The following is a 16,300-nucleotide window of genomic DNA, read 5'->3' on the forward strand; positions in this document are numbered from 1 at the left end:
GACATGGTGGGAGACAGTAGTCTTCTGCTTAGCTCCATGTGATTGACCTGATTATTACCTTATATAAACCTGTTCCAGCATCTGCATCACAACCTGCAAGCAACAACGTTCTGCTCAAGCTTCGCTGCACTACCATAGTACATGTAACAGTGAGTTAGGTGCACACCCTCTTCATGACTTAGGAAACTAACCTGTAAAAGTCTCCTGGTGTAAATACCTTGGGAAATGAACACAGTGTGAACAGTAGAAATTCACTATAAACAAAAGTAAAACTTGCTGCAAAGCAGCAACAAACACTTTTAGTAGTCAAAATAGTTTACCATAAATAACGAGTTTAGATGAGTCCCAATATGTCATTTACTCACACAGTATAAGGTGATATTTAGTAACAGCTGGTACTGTCATTTATATTAGTGATCACTTACCTGGCTGCAGGGGGGAATTATCTGCTGCTCCCACACACTCAAAGTTATTCCCATGAAACTCAGGACCAGGGGTCATAGGATCATGTGCTGAGTTGTAATAGGAAATGATCTGATGATCACAAGCTTCTCTGAACCCTGGAGATCAGCAGCCTCATGAGAATGATCTCATCAGTGGTTTCCTGCTCTGCTGCAGCCAGCCCAGCAACCACTATAAAAATCCTGGATATTAGAAGTTATGATCATGAACAGTGATCTAATGGCATATGGATGGGGTCTGATGGCATACTGTATGGAGAGGACCTAATGGTATGTGTAGGGAGTATAGTGGTAAGTGTTGGAGTCTGATGGCATATGGGGAGTTTAATGAGATATGATTGGTGCCTAGTAGCAAGAGAAGGGGGTCTGATGGCATTTGGAGGGGGCCTGATGGCATGTGAAGGGAATCTGATATGATGTGGGGTTATTTATGGCATGTGTATGACATCTGATGGCATGCAGTATTATGTGAGGATGTCTAATGGCCTTTTAAGGGGCAAGTGGGGGAGGTTTGATGGTATGTAAGGGGCTTGTGGCGAGGTTTAATGGCATATAAAAGGCATGTGAGGAGGTCCACAGTTCAAAAGTTCCCTGCACCGCGATTGTGAATACAGTAGCAGCTTGAATGAAATTGAACACTATTTGGACACTGGACACAGCTGTGAGGTAAGTGCTGTGCTGATCATTATGGTGAACAAATTGATATGTTGGGAGATTTTATTGCATATGGGCAGATGTTGGGAGGTCTGTGAGGCATGTAATGCAATTAGGTAGGTGTGTGGGTTTGTATGTGTGTTTGTGTGTGTGCGGGGAGCTGAACGTAGTCTTTTCCCAGTGTGAAAGAAAGCCTAGCTTGAGTGTGTGTGCGTGGATGCATGTGTGCATGTAAGTGTGCGGTTACAAAGTATAGCTGGAAGATATTGTATATGTAGTTACATTACCGCCGCTTCGGAATGCCAGCCCTCGGAATCCTGACAGTGGAAGCCCAACCCGGAACTAAAGATAGGCGTCAAAATCCCAATGCCTATCTTTAGCCTGACAACGAAATCCCGACGGCCAGCATCACGAACAAAGGTAAGCAGGGATAGTTAGCTCTTAGCCACGAATGGGGAGGGTTAGGTATAGGCATCCCTGAGGGGACTTAGGGTTAGGCACCCCCTTGGGAGGGTTAGGGTTAGGCATGGGGAAGGCAACCCGGGGGGGGGAGTTAGGGGTAGGCACCCCCCCTGGAGGGTTAGGTTTAAGGTGCAGGAAGGGGGGGGTTAGGATTAGACACCCCCCAGGGAGGTTAGGGTAAGACACCACTAACTGAAGGAGAGGGACGGGATAGGGTACTTACGTGCCCCTATCGGGATATGACTTCATTGGGCTTCCGGCGTCGGTATGAGAACCAGCGTTTATTCAGCTGTCGGTATTTCATAACAATTCCGTCCCAATAATGGTACTGGATAAGAACTGGTTTACTCAACTGCTGAGTACTGAGTACATTACTGTGTCTTTCCCCACCCTCTTTCATCTCATTAAAGTATACTAATACTTCAATATGAAATCTAATTTTTCCACTTAACTACAAAACTGGGTTAATCGGACATCACCCTCTTGCGGTACAGATCTATGGGCTCGGTTCACTTGCATTAAAGTATAAGGGGTCTATTTACTAAGCAGTGTTAGGAGATAGAGTGAAAAGTGATAAAAAAGTGATAAGGTACCAGCCAATCAGCTCCCAACTGTCATCTCACAGGCTGTGTATGAAAAATGACAGTTGGGAGCTGATTGGCTGGTACCTTATCACTTCCTTATCACTTTTCACTCTGTCTCCTAAAACTGCTTCGTAAATAGACCCCTTAGTGTGATATCTTAAAAGAGAAGTTGTCTTTTTGCATGGCTGTAAATGAGACTTTCTGCCTTTGTGTGATGTACATGAGTTTGCTGATTTGGAGCTGTCATGAGGATCTGTTCAGTGCTCTATACCTTTATAGAGGGCAAATAATAATCTGTGTAATCCTCTGTAATGTAACACGAGATACATAATGGTTCTGCTATAAATTCTGCTCTATGTATAAATTTCTGCATAAAGTAGAAGTGTATTTACACACAGTACTTTTTTGTGGGTTGAATCACAATCCAGACAATGACTTCAGTAAAATATTAGTGATATTTTTGACGCACAAAGTACATCATGCCTAGGTCATGCCAATAGTTCCTAGCGAATTGATAAACTGTGCATTTAGTTTGCAAAACGACTGTCTCTCTAATATGTGTGTGAGAGTTGGGCCTGAGTTTGCTTGCAAGCCTTTCTTCAGACCTCATCAGCACCATGGACAGAGTTCAGAATATACTGTACTTCTGTTTGTTCAATGAAAACGGCCATACAGTAAATATGCCACTTTAGGGCCTTAAAATCTTTAGGTCACCAGAGCTTTGAAGAGGAGGAAACGTTAAGTGCTATTGATCATGCAGTTATACCATTTTGAAAGCATTTAAAGGCGCTTAGGCTCAGCTGATGTTTTATATACTCTATAGCTCTCATCCCAAGAATGTCACAGGTATCAAAATGTTTTTTATTTCTTCAGTTGTGGGGAAATGTTTATCTGCAATCAGAGCCGTAGCTAGACTTTTTGGTGCCCTGTGCCAGAAAGAGTATTGGCGCCCCCCTCATTTTTCAAAGGGACATAATGCACCCCAAAAAGGGGAATGGCCTCATGGGGAAGAGCCAGGGAAGAGATAGAAGAGGCCAGGAGATGCCGGGGATGGAATAAGAGGAAGCTACAAGCGAGAATTATAATAAACAGAAATTTGACAGGCCCAAACAGCGCCCCCTGACCTGTGGTGCCCTGTGCGATGGCACCGGCCGCACTACCCTAGCTACGGCCCTGTCTGCAATTATTACCTTGTGCAGGCACCAGTTGATTCCAGCATAGCTGCATATGAAACTACCTCCCTGGGCAACTCTGCCAACCAAAATCAAGTGTTCTGCAATGCCACACGCAGCGCTGAGGCCCCAGAATGACGGCTCTAACAGGACTCAGTGACACCTAGCACTGGTGGGAGCATGCCAATGATATGTCGCCAGTGTGAAAATAACCCCTTGTGCACTAAGCCAAAAATACAGTCTAGTCACAGTTTAATACAGACAACAATTGCTTTTGACGCACAAATCCTGTCTGATCTTTTGACGCACAGCTCTAAGTTTGTTGATATGCGAGCATCCCCAGCTCTCCCTTCCCTCTCCTTCTGCTTTTATCCCTCAGGAAGTTTGATGTTGTAGTGTCAGAACTCCCCCTCCTCTCCAGCCTGGATTCCTAATTGCGCTAACATCTGTTCTTGTATAATGACTAGCAAGAACACTGTTGTCCTTTGGTATTTATTCAGGCCACTACAAGCACCTCTTATCAAAAAGCTTTTGCCAGAACATGACACAGAATCTGTCAAATTTCATTTCTTAGCATCTCAAATCCCTGTGTATTTATTCTAGTCAGCTCAACACAAGTCCTCCCTCCGATCGCTCCCTCCCATACGCTGCTTTCTCCTTCAATGCCTCAGTCCCTTCTTCTTTCTCCCTTCTCCTATTCCTCCCTCACCCTCCCTTTATTTTTTATTCCCTCTCTCTCTCTCTCTCTCTCTCTCTCTCTTTTATTATCCCCTTTTCTGTCTGCTAAACGTTTCGACAGAAGTGTTGTCTTTTTTTCCCCGCTGGCAGCTATTGACAGAAAGGGGTAGCTGCCAGCGCCGTTTGATGGATAGACTCATTTTCCGCCTTGCAGCAGAGTCTTGGGGAAGCATCCGTGTCATTTGTAATGTCAGGCAAGAAAATGTAATCAAACATTCCAGCAGTTTAATCACTGAGGGCTGCTCGAGAGATGATTGTAGTGTCAATATAATGCTATTTCATTATCTGTTTGTATTTTATATTGACAGTGTCAGATAAACAGTGTGGAAAATTAAGATTAAAAATATGGTAATTTCATTTCAATCACCCAGCCACAGTTCCTGGTCCATTATGCGATTGATTACTTCTGAATTAAATTTTGGGATGAATGTAAAGTTTAATCTTCTTTCTTCTCTGCAATTCAGTTCCCTAAAGGCCTCTCTGTTAGTAAGTACCCATTCCATTTGATCTTTAATGAAAACTAATGGCCCAAATGAATTGTATAAATCAGCCGGCGTGTATTCCAGCATTGACACCACTCTCTTGCAACGTCTCCAAATCTGTTTTAATTCTCTCCTCGAATAGAAAGGGGGAGTGAGGGGTGTGTGTGAGGATGGTAGAGTAGGCTTCTAATAGCCCTGTAGTCTGCACCTCTGTCAAAATTACTGGCACACAACTTTCAGTAATAATGCGTAGAGCTGGAATACCAACTCCCATTATTAAACAACGATGACCTGACCAGTATGCATTGCCTTCATGCCACCTAGTGAGGGATGGAAGTATAGTGGGTTATAGATAATATATAAAAACAAACATAGTGTCTAATAATACTATATATTCATTGTGGCAGGATCAAGCCAGCCTGAGACACATTATAAATCAGCACATGGATTAAACATTACAACATGAGAAAGTTTATCTAGTTATTGGTTTGAAGAGGGATTATTTATATAGGGGATATAAGTAATGTTACTGTGATCTTGATATTGAATACTGAAGTGTAGAGATGTGGGGTTCGCTTTTCCTGAAATACAAACACACTCAAACTTAGAGGTTCTGAGTCAGATTGAGTCCTATTTCAGAATCATTTTGGGGTTCGGGGCCGAACCGATTCCCGGTATGGTCAGTTCGGAACTCAGATTTAAAAACCAAACTCAGGTTTTGGATTGCATGTAAACAGGTCCAAATTACATGATTTATATCGATTGTTAATTGATTTTCATCGATTTTTTAAGAATCCACAGCTGAACCAAAACTGAATCCGAACCAAAACACATGAGGGTGTTTTTTGCTAAAACCAAAACCAAAATACGATAATGAATAAGAATCAAAACCAAAACACGGGGGTCCGCGCACATCTCTACTGAAGTGATATTCTCAATGACAATGTTCTAATTATATCTATTATACATATACCATAAAGAGTTTTATCATACTTGCCGACATTCTAAATCCCCTCCCCGGAAGAAGCCCCGGAGAAGAGATTCTGTGACATCTTCGGTGGCGGGGCCGGACTGTATATGCCATTAGGCACCGCCCCACCACCGGCAAAAGGCCGTGATTAGAGGGTCCGTGGGCAGGGGCCGGGCTAAATTATGCAATTTGCTTCATTTTAGCCCCGCCCCCTACTCACGGACCCAAAAATTCCCCTTAAAATCTCTCCATCCTGCCAACTTCACTGGGAAGTGGGCAGGATGCCGGAGATATGCCTACTCTTCTGGGGGTGCGAGGGGATACCTGAAAAATCTGGAGCCTACCGCGACTTCCGGGAGAGTAGGCATGTATGAGTTTTATGCTAAGTGGGTTTTTTTTTTGTTGTTTTGGGTACTTTTTGTCCTAAGTGCAATTGTTTATTGCATTAGTTGATCATACAGTATTGTGCTTGCTGAGATGGCTATGGTCAGTTTTCTATACTCCACAGTGAATTATAGTCTAGCCCTGGACCAGTTTGAATTGCCAACACTTGGAAATAAATTTAAGAAGCCAGGGCCATATAAGTAAGTGGGATCAATTGGTGCTTTAACATACAGCAGCCAATCTATCTGTCTCTCTCTCCGTCTGTCTCTCTATGCAACCTGTATATTAGGTAATTTTTCTATATATACATTCTTAAAGAAAGTGAACAAAAACACAGGCAGCATGTCCTGGTCAGTTACAGCCTCACATATTTTAAATGACCTGGACTGAAGTCAGGATATATGTCACTGTGTTATAGGATCAGAGATTTAATAGTACAAGTTTCTATATGATCACAGGACTAAAGGCATAGAAAATTCAACGGCCTTTTTTTTCTGGCTAGAGGGAGCTACAGCATCTAAAAAAAGGACAACCGGCCAGGTCTGTGCTGTGTACACAGACCAGGAAAGCGAAAGACGCTAACGAGAGTAGTCAGTGAGACTTTACTAGTTACACTGCCAATTGTGAAAACTTCAAGCAAGACTTTAGGTAAATAAAAAATAATTAAAAAAAAATTTATAATTGAGGTAAACTAAAAAAAAAATAATAATAAAAAATAATAATTTAGGAAAATTAAAACCATAATAAAAAAAATAAAATTTAGGCAAATTAAAAAAAATTAATAAGGTACACACAGAAACTGTATACACACACACACACACACACACACACACAACACACACGTGTCTCAAGCAGGCTCTGCTGTTTGTCATCTGCCAGGATTTAGCAATAGCTTTGGTTGTGGCATAGCTACATTTCATCGAAAATCTTCCCTTTTGTCAGTAGAAAAGGACTTGCACAAAGCAGAGGAGGATAGAAGAACAATCAAGAAAGAGAGCAGTAAAGAAGTGAGAGGCATGAACAAGCCTTCATACTCTCTCTTTTCAGCAGAACGTGTCCCCTTTGTAGTGTTAATTATTTGTTCGAGCAGGATAACAGGACTAGCCTATTATATCCTTCATAAAAAGCGGTATAGACTCTCTACCGATCAGCTATGAATTAGCAAACATGATACCAAGAAAGAGAGAGAGGGAGAGACAGAGAAAGAGACAGAGGAGGGGGAAAAGCACCGTAAAAAAAAAAAATTCATTAATATCGTTAGGGATTAGAACACTGATTAAAGTGCAGCTGTTAGCATATGCAAATGAGTGATAGACATTTATCAGAGGCAATGCATGTTGCCTTATAGCTGAAAAGCTTCACGAATGGTTTCGAGCTGATTAAAAGAGTTTTAAGTTTCCAAGGATTTTCTGTTTAGCGGGTAGACGGGGAGGGAGAATTAGAGGGAAAAAAAAAGCAATTTAACTTACGTATACCCTCCTTTAGCTAAATTGCTTAAAGTGGTTTCTTAACTCTACTTTGCATTGAGATATTGGCTACTGTGCTGAATTCTGAATTTGTAAGAGTCAAGTACTGTAGGATATATTTTTGGTAGAAGATTTTTACTACGCTGCCGTTAGTTGTATTGTCATCAGGGTTAGATATTTTTTATAAGTTTTGAAATATTTACTTTGAGACAAAAACAGTGTATTAAACTTCACATACAGTACATGCTCCATTTGTGTATATAAAATATTATAGTCAGTCTGCATGACAGGTTTGCCATATCATAGGCCCAACTGTTTTATTGAAGATATTGATTCAATGTATAGTATGCAGTATTTAACATTGGATTGGAAATAATGGGGCTTATTACATAGCTTCGTATCGCCAATAGACTCCAAAAATCATAAAACGAGTGGAGAAAATGTCTGAGAATAATTGCAGAATTCTTGGATGAATAAATCTAAGAATAAATGTCCTTCTCACACAATGTAGAACACAAAGCAATAAATTACAAAACAAAAAATAGGCTTTTGGATATAACATAACTATACATAACTATATTTCTATAGTCATAACAATCAATAGTTAAAAAAAATAGTTAACCTCACAATTATGCTTGTTATTTATCAGCATATGTATCAAGCTTTTTTTTTCTTCATAAAATGATGTAGAAACTGCAGTTTCTGCATCATTTTATGAATGGTTGCTATGTACTAATAGCACAATGCAGAAGATTTCACAGAAATCTCCAGTAGAGTGCTAATTATTAGCAGTGCAGATTACATTCCCCATTATTATCAATGGGGGCTACGATCTGATCCCTATGTACCAAGCTCCAAATAGCAAAGTTTTTTTAAGTTTGGTCCCGGTAGTTTACACCATCTTCAGATGGCATAAACTGCTATCTATCTCCCACAGCCTCCGGCCGGCAGAAGCTGACACTTTGCGCATGCGCAGTGTCAGCTTCCCCCGGATAAGTCTTTTACAAGAAAGACTTCTATATATTACCGGGGATATAACTCGCAGGGACAGCAGTTACCACAATCGCTGTCCCTGCAAGTTTTACTTAGTACATAGTTTGGATATTTTCTTTAAATATTAAGATATCACCAGCGATATGGAACCTTAGTAAATGCGGCAGTTTGTGCAATTATTAATAAAATAGACCCCTTAGAGAAAAATTATACAGGTTGAGTCTCCCATATCCAAAATGCTTGGGACCAGGGGTATTTTGGATAACGGAATATTCCGTATTTTGGAATATTTGCATATTATAATGAAATATCTTGGGAATAGGACCCAATTATACATACAGAATGCATTTATGTGTTATACACACCTTATACACACAGCCTGCAGGTAATTTTATACAAAATTTTCAATAATTTTGTGGGTCAAGCAAAGTTTGTATACACCTTACACAGCCTGAAGGTCATTTTATACAATATTTTTACTAATTTATGCCTTAGACAAAGTTTGTGTACATTGAACCATCAAAAATCAAAGGTTTCATTATCTCAGTCATGCCAAAATAATTCTGTATTTTTGAATATTCCGTATTTCGGAATATTTGGATATGGGAGACTCAACCTGTATAGCATAAGTATAATATTATCTTATATAACCTATTGCATTACTGATGGTCAAACTGTTAATGGTACATCATAATTTCGCCAATGATAAAAGTAGTAACATCATCAAGATAGGGAGAAGGTTAGAAAAAGGCTTAAAAGTCAACAAACTCTTAGAGATCATTAGTTGGCACTTATATATGAAGATATCATTCTTCTACTGGCTAATGGATGGAAATTTCATGAAATGTTTCTGCTGGCTGGTAATCCTGATTGAGTGTAATGTAAATAAAGTATGATCAAGTTTGCTGCTCACCAACTTCGTCATGTGACTAAAGTGGAAGTAAGGCGGCCAATCAGTGCATAGGCCAGGCAACTCGTTCTCTATGAGCTACAATGTATTCTGTGAGAGCGTTTAGGAGATAACTCCATACATAGACACATAATAATGGCGTTACCTAAATGTCTAATAGTAACCTGATCATTTTCTATACAATGTTCAGGGTCATGTTGGTGCAACACATGTAAAGATATTGGGCCAATTGCTTGATATTAGCCTGCACTCTGCAATATCATAGTGTGTGACCAGCATACAAGGATAGCAAATTCAGGGCCTGATTCAGAGCCGCTCGCAAGCGGCCGGTCGTTCGCTCCGAGCGATGTTTGCACATCTGCGCATGTGTATGGGTGGTAATGCGCATGCGCCAACCAGTCAGTGCGGTCGGAAATCGTGTGTTCGCAAAATAGCAGAGTGCCTGCTAATTTGAGTGACAGGATGAGGCGTTTGTGGGTGGTAACAGGGGAAGGTGCTTGAAAACGGGGAGTGGAGATCCGAATGCAGGCGTGCCAAACAGTCAAAACGGGCATTTTAAGAGTGTGCATAATTAACAAAGCAGCGTCATCGGCCATGTCATTTGGTTGTCTATTAGCCTGAACTTTTCGTATGATTGCGGTAGGAAAATCCAACCACAAGCACTGCGAGCAGTTCAGACGCCTTTCGATGTACTCGATTAATCTAATAAATAGCGGAGATGACGTATGATGTGAACGGCCAGGGGGCGTCTTTACAAAATAGCGAGCGCATGTCTCATTCGCTCGCTCAGACATAGAGGCGTCAACAGACCGCAAAGAGCGAGCGCTCAATTTAAATAGCTAGCCCCTTTTTCTGAATGAATGTTCGCAAATAGCGTCCGGCTTTGAATCAGGCCCTCAATTTCTTACAATCATTTCACTAAATGTTAGCTCTACTGAATAATGGCAAAATCTGGTTTTGCCTGATTGAAAATGTAAATTATGCTGGATACTGCAAATGAAGGGCTTGACTTTGAGTTGCACGCAATTATAAAAAGTTGCGTAGTGCATGCATCTCACGTGGTGTATACAGAAAGTCACAGAAGCTAGCGAGAAGCAAGGTCTCAGAAGTGTATTGGAAATGTAGTGTATTGGAAATGTAGTGTATTGGAAATGTAGTGTATTGGAAATGTAGTGGGCATTTCAGGGCGGGGACTGGGAGCTGGCTATTCAAATGCATGAAAATGCGCAGTCCACTGGCTGCCGGGGAATCGGGCGATTCCCCAGCGGGCCCAAGTGCATTGTGGCCACGTCCCTTTCCATGAGGGGGCGGTGTTTAGCAGGCCGCAAGCCGGGTGAGGGGGGGGGCACTGCCATTCATGCTATGGGTCACTCACTGTCAGAGCATGACAGTCCCAGTCACTGACTCCTTCGGCTGGTAGTGGGTGCATGCGCAGGAGGCCTTGGGCTGTGGGGGGAGATGGGAAGGATCCATTTGGATCCCACTCAGGGGGAGCATCACAATAAGGAGCCTATAGGCTTCTATTGGGTAACGCCACCTGAAGATGGCGTTACCCACCGGGACGATGCATTCAGGTGCTTAGTACATTTGGAAAATGCACTAAAACCCGGTTTGACCGCATTTTGCACTTTAGCATTGGAAATGGCCATTCTGAACCTGCGGTGCTATACCACACTGTGGGCCTGATTCTGAGTCAGATGCATGGGCAATGTCAGATGCATTGGAGAAATGATATTCTTTTGCACAGGCATCATGCATCCTGGTTTTTCTCGTCTAGAGCCACAGTACGAATTTATACACACAGCAGCAGAAATGTATGGGGCATTCCTAGGTGGTGTCTGGGAGATAAAATGGTGGTGGCTAAAGAGAAAAACGTAGCGTTTATGTTTTGTGAGAGCGTCGCAGGCGGGTTGCTGGTAGTGATTGCATTCATTGACACAGAACTGGTAACATAGTAGGCTAAATTCAGACGAATAAGCAACGTCTGCCATAGTTCTGCTATAAGTTTTGGTGGTGCAACGATGGTGCATCTAAAGACGCAACATGTGGTATTTCAGCATTTATGGATGCTGAAAGTGGCCATCTCAGTCCTTGCACATCTATATGTATGTACACCAGGGACGGGCTTTATAGTGCCATTTGCATACAGTACCAGAAACAAATGTGGCAAAAGACACAGACATGGATACGGCTGCCCCTGGCTTGGGCAGTTTGGACAGAATAGAAGTTTCCCTGCTAGGGCATACTGTAACAATTGAGGGTGTGTGTGGAATTAATCATGTTTATTCTAATCTGTGTAAATGAATGTGGAGGTGTCTGATGGTATAATAGTGGCAGGTGGAGAAGTCTGATGGCATTATAGTTGCATGTGGAGGAGTCTCGTGGCAAAATAGTGGCATGCAGAGGAGTCATTCCATGGTAACTCACATTGTTGGGTGACATGGCAATTATGTGCATGGCTGTCAACATCTATTGGGGTTTGTGTGAGTTTGGTTTTGTTTGCTGAGAAAGTGAGACGGGTCATGCTTTGGAAGACCGCATACAGGAGTTGCTGATTGATTGTTATGTCAGTTTGTAACATGAGTTACCATGGAATGACCCTCAGGTGTCTGATGGCATAATAGCATCATGCGGAAGAGTCTGATAGCATAATATTGTCAAGCGGAAGAGTCTGATGGTATAATAGTGGCATGTGGAGGAGGCTACCTACTGTCTATGCTGGGGTCCAGTCTACTGGGTTTTTTTGTGCCATTTATCATGGTGTCTGCACCTACGTCCTTGTGGATAAATTTTTGCCTTGTGTATTTGCACTTTGTTGTTTTTGTTCATTCCTGTATGTAATTGCTTGACAAAAAGTCTCTTATGAAATATAGCCCTCATCAACTCCATGGTTAAACACATTTAAACTAAATATAATAATCCTAAAATAATACGTATTCAAAACAGGATTAATACTCAGTCCCAGTAGTTAGATTCTTTCAGCAGTCCAATTTATATCATCCTCATAAAGTTGAAAGCTGAATTGGCATATCTACTGTATAAACACATTATTATGTCACTCTGTGAGGTCGATTTATTAATTAGGACAACACTTTCTCTGGCTTTTTGGAGGCCTAGCGCTAGCTAAGTCCTCCTTCATCTATTTGCACATATTATTGCCATGCCTCTTTTCACTGGGTACACCCACTTTGGCAGATCGTTACACCCCTTTAGCTGGCCCCAACTATTGCAATCCTCTGTGGGCCCTTCATGCCCCAGTCCAACACTGGCACAGTCTGATGGGCATGTGTCGCATAACTGCTTGTAAACTCAGATGCTTAATCGCTAACATTGGAGGCCATGCTCTGATGGAGAATGTGCTCCTTGCATTGGGCAGGTGCAAGTTTCGATGGCTCAATCGATGTTAGTATCTAAAGATGCACCAAAAGGGATTGTTGTATCTAAAGATGCACAGAGTGGGTGTCTCAGTACTTGCACATTCAGACCCCCGCTTGTACACCAGGGAAGGGCTTTTACTAGTATTAACATAAAGTCACAGACGTGGCTGTGGCAAAAGACACTGAAGGGGTTGCAGCAGCGTGTGACTCAGAATCAGCCCCAAATAGAGTAGCTTCTGATGCTTGAAAAAGAACTTGAGCCTGAAATAATCAATTAAAGACTAGGATACTCCTTAGCAACCTAAATACCCATGAGTAGAACCTGTAAATTGCAATGACTGTTTTCATGGGTACATACATTGTTAAGGAGTGTCAGTTATTCACAATATAGCAAACTTACCTACTCTCCCAGAAGTTTCGGGAGGCTCACAAATTTTCGGGTAACCCCACGTACTGCCGAAAGAGTGTCCGGATCTCCGGTATACCACCCACTTCCTAGTGAAGTAGGCAGGATGGGGAGATAATTGCCAGGTATCACGGCTCCGTATGGAGGGGACAGGGCTAAATGACATGGGACCGACATGGGAGAGGCCAGCTACTTCTCCTCTCCAGGCTTCTCCCAGAAAAGAGACTTAAAAAGTCGGCAACTAATACCCCTTTTATACCAGAGCAAAAACCTGGGTTTTTGCTGGGTCAACCCGGGTCACAGCTCAGTGTAAAAGGGTCCATGAAAAATTACCAGGGTCAAGTTTTATGACCTCACAGGTTTAGCAGGGCAGACCTGGGTTCAGTGTGAACAGGGCTGACCTGGGAGTAACCCAGATTGAAGGTGCAGTGTAAATGGGGTCTGACCTGGGCTGGACCCATGTCCAAAAACCCAGGTCGGACCCAGGTTTTTGGTAGAAAAGAGGTATTAGTTATATATCTCTGTAATAACGGTACCAGTCACGTCCATAATTTTCAGGACCTTTGTGATGACAATGTACATCTAAGAGGAGCATGCCTTACAGCATTGTCTGGCAAATCCAGTCCTCAGGACCTTCTAACAGTGCATGTTTTCCACCTGACTTGTCAGAAGCAGTTCTGCATTAAGTACTGAGTGACACATATTTAAAGACCCACAGGTGGTACAAATTATAGTACTTACAGAGTCCATCATTTAGTATAGCACTACATCCATGTAATGTCCATTGAATTGATTATAATGTGCTTTTAAAAAAGTTACTATCAAGAATTAAAAAAAAATTGTAAAAATTGTATATAGCTTGCATGAAAACAGTAATTTTAATGCACAGTGGTGACTAATTTGTATATTTTAAAGGACAACAATTTTCACTGACATCTGTATAGAAGCTGGACTGTCCCTAAAAATTAGGGACAGCTGACAAGTATGAACGTCTCAGCCTTCAACTGCAGATCAGATTTTAGGTGGAAGTTGACTATTTTGCAAAATATGGGGGAGATGTATCAAACCTTTGAGAGAGATAAAATGAAGAAGCTGCCTATAGCAAGTTACTAGCTATCATTTATCTAGCACATTCTATAAAATGAGAAAAGCTGATTCGCTGCTATGGGCAACTACTTAACTTTTCTCTCTCGTAGGTTGGATACAGGCAATTAATTTTTTTGACACATGATTATTGATCATGGGTTTTGGCAAATAGTTATACATTGTTTACTGCCACACAAATGGTAATGCAAATCCAATCTTATAATTTAACTTTAAGTACCACAGCCAAATATCAAGTGGAATAATTGCTGTAATCCCATGATTTATGTAACGTGTATTACACCTGTCCCAGTGGTTAAAATGATAGTCTATGTATTATGTTCAGTGGGAAGGAGGGTTCATCATGTAAACATAGCCAGGAAATTGATTTACTGTATGTTCTAGCAATTACTGCTCAAATGAATCTGTATACTATACCTGTGTATAATAAAGTTGATCTTTCATATAAATGATGACACATTTTTTCATCAAGAATTTTGGAAGAGAATACTATTGCCGTTACCATTTCCCTAGCCAAAATATATTGTTTCTTTGCAAGGGGAAGCAATACAAAAACTAATAATGGTTTTAAATAAGCATTTAATAGGAACTAAATGAAGGTTATAAATAAAAGAGAGAGGCAGCAGCATTAAAGAATCAGGTCACAATTATTTCCTATCGGTTAGTTCTTGTTGGATTTGGTAAAGTTGAATAAGTTAGAAGCTTTAGTCCAAATTCTGCTTCAACTGTAGGTCTCACACAAAAGTAAGATACTGTATAACCAGCTGGGGGTCTCAGTTTGCCCAAATTCCAAAACCTACTGACATACTGATGAGTGTAAACTTCCTTTCACTATCAACATTGGCAATGATTTGGGGATACATATGTGCATGTGACCAGTGGCGTCAGAAGGGGGGTGCGGGGGGTGCGGCCCGCATTGGGTGTCACCCTTCAAGGGGGTGACACCAAAAACAGCAGCATACAGAGCCGCGGGCCGCACCTGCTGCCAGCACACCTCCTTCCTCTCCACCGAGGTCCTGCACTCCGCCGCCGCCGCTGACTTAGTTCTCTCTCCGCGGCCGGCGTCCAGAGCCACAGACAGGCACAGAGCATTTCTATGTGCCTGTGTGTGGCTCTGGACGCCGGCCGCGGTGACGTCATCACTCGCGCGGCATGAGGAAGAAGGAGGTGCGCGCCCGGAACCCTCCTGGTGGAAGCCAGCCTGGAGTGGACATCCTGAAGATAGGTAAGTACTAGTATTGCACAGGGGAGGGGGCACAGCATAAGGGGCATTACTGGGGGTGTTCTGGGGGCACTACTGGGGGTACTGTATAGGTGGCACAGTATAAGGGCATTATAGAAGGCACAGCATATGGGGCACTACTGTCTGGGGGCACTGCATAAGGGGAGCTCCTGCGGGGTACTGTATAAGGGCACTACTGGGGTACTGTATAAGGGCACTATAGGGGACACTGTATAAGGGCACTATAGGGGGCACTGTATAAGGGGTGCTACTGGGGTACTGTATAAGGGCACTATAGGGGGCACTGTATAAGGGGTGCTACTGGGGGTACTGTGTAAGGGCACTACTGGGGTACTGTATAAGGGCACTATAGGGGGCACTGTATAAGGGGTGCTACTGGGGGTACTGTATAAGGGCACTACTGGGGTACTGTATAAGGGCACTATAGGGGGCACTGCATAAGGGGAGCTACTGTGGGCACAGCATCAGGGGCTCTAATACAGGAAGCATTGCATAATGGGCTTTAATATAGGAGGCATTGCATAATGGGTTCTAATACAGGAAGCACTGCATATTGGGCACAACTACAGGGGGCATTGCATAAAGGGGTATTACTAAAGGGGAAACTGCATAATGGACACTATTACTGGGGGCATTGAATAAGGGGCACTACTACTGTGGGCATTGTGTATAAGTGTCAATAACGTGGTCATTGTGTGAAATGGGCACTACTGTGTGTCAGAACATAAATAAGGGACACTATGGTGTAATGTGAATCTCTAGCACTATGTGCGGTGTAATGTGGATAAGATTGTGCTACTGTGTGGCGTAATTTGAATTAGGGATAGTATTGTATGGCCATGTCCCTTTCTTTCAAGGTCACGCCCCTTTTTTGCGCTACACGCCTTAGGCGCA

The sequence above is a fragment of the Taudactylus pleione genome, unplaced genomic scaffold (assembly GCF_031769625.1).
Source record: "Taudactylus pleione unplaced genomic scaffold, aTauple2 ptg000142l, whole genome shotgun sequence".
Classification (NCBI taxonomy): domain Eukaryota; kingdom Metazoa; phylum Chordata; class Amphibia; order Anura; family Myobatrachidae; genus Taudactylus; species Taudactylus pleione.